Here is a 1,631-nt window from a genome sequence, read left to right on the forward strand (position 1 = left end):
CTTCGGTGCAGCGTCCGGGGCTTGGGAACAAGCCACTTCATGATCGCCCACCCTGTGGCACCGTGTGTGACCCAAGCATTCCTGAAAGGACTCGAGGGCTCTCTGTGACACGGACAGAGAAGAGTGTGCTTAATGTATGCGTTGGTGTGTGTGTCCACTTAAGATGAATGTCTCATTTCTTCCTACCCCAGTACCCTTTTCTTATATCTTCCCCCGTACTTTCTAGTGCCTTCTTTGTCCACATCACATCTTAAAAATCTTTATTTCACTGCCATTTTATTATAACCTCAGGGAAGGCAATCTCCCCTCTCTCTTTTTCTCTCATCCTCTCTCTGTCCTTCTCTTACTCTCCTTCTCTCTCATTGAATTTTCGGGAAGACAGAGATACGAATTGCAACACACCATAGGCAAAGATTAAGTAAGAACGAAGGGCTGAGAACATTCCCCCCACCCCCAGAATACAGTGACCTGAGGTATCTGGTTAATCTGAGTGGCCCTCTTACAGCTTCCCAGGTGTTAGGGATGAGTTGGGTTTTTTTGTTTTTTGGTTTTTGTTTTTCCCCTGCTGTTGTTGTTATCCCTTTCTATCCCCCAGTAACAGCTTCTGGTGTGTTCTGGCATGAACTCCTCCAGTCCTGAGGCTCCATGTGAAGGTGACATCTGTCTAAGTGTCTCTTGCCCGCCTGTTTCCTTCTTTAGATGCCAAAGTTCACCTCTCAGTAATAGCGTTGCCTCCTGATTGTAGCTCGAAGTAAAAATATCCTCCGGCTTGTGATGTCTGGGGAACTAGGAGTCCAGGTCCCTAGTTCCTGGGTCAATTATCTTAGCTGCCTTGATTCAAAGTGGCTCTCTCCTAAGCATAGTGTTTTCATGAATCTGATGCTCAGTAGTTTAAACCCATACATTCAGGTGCTCTTACCCGATATAACTTCCACACCATTCAGAGACCATGTCAGAGCCTAGCATGGTGCTTTGTACATACCAATGTTAAATAAATGTTTTGCTATGAGGAATTCTACCAAACATTTAAAGAAGAATTAATACCTATTCTTCTGAAGAGTTTCCAAAAAAATAGAAATGAAAGGAAAACTTCCAAACTCATTCTATGAGGCCAGCCTTACCTTGATCCTAAAACCAGACAAAGACCCCACCAAAAAGGAGAATTACAGACCAATATCCCCGAAGAACATGGATGCAAAAATTCTCACCAAGATACCAGCCAATAGGATCCAACAGCACATTAAAAGGATTATTCACCTCGACCAAGAGGGATTTATTCTTGGGCTGTAAGGGTGATTCAACACCCGCAAATCAATCAACATGATACGCCACATTAATAAAAGAAAAGACAAGAACCATATGATCCTCTCAATAGATGCAGAAAAAGCACTTGACAACATACAGCATCCTTTCTTGATAAAAACTCTCTGCAGTGTAGGGATAGAAGGAACCTACCTCAATATCATAAAAGCCATACACGAAAAACCCACAGTAAATATCATCCTCAACGGGGGAAAAACTGAGAGCTTTCCCCTAAGGTCAAGAACATGAAGGGATGTCCACTCTCACCACCATTGTTCGACATAGGACTAGAAGCCCTAGCGTCCACGATCAGACAACAAAAAGAAATA

Source organism: Ursus arctos, unplaced genomic scaffold (assembly GCF_023065955.2).
Source record: "Ursus arctos isolate Adak ecotype North America unplaced genomic scaffold, UrsArc2.0 scaffold_1, whole genome shotgun sequence".
NCBI lineage: Eukaryota > Metazoa > Chordata > Mammalia > Carnivora > Ursidae > Ursus > Ursus arctos.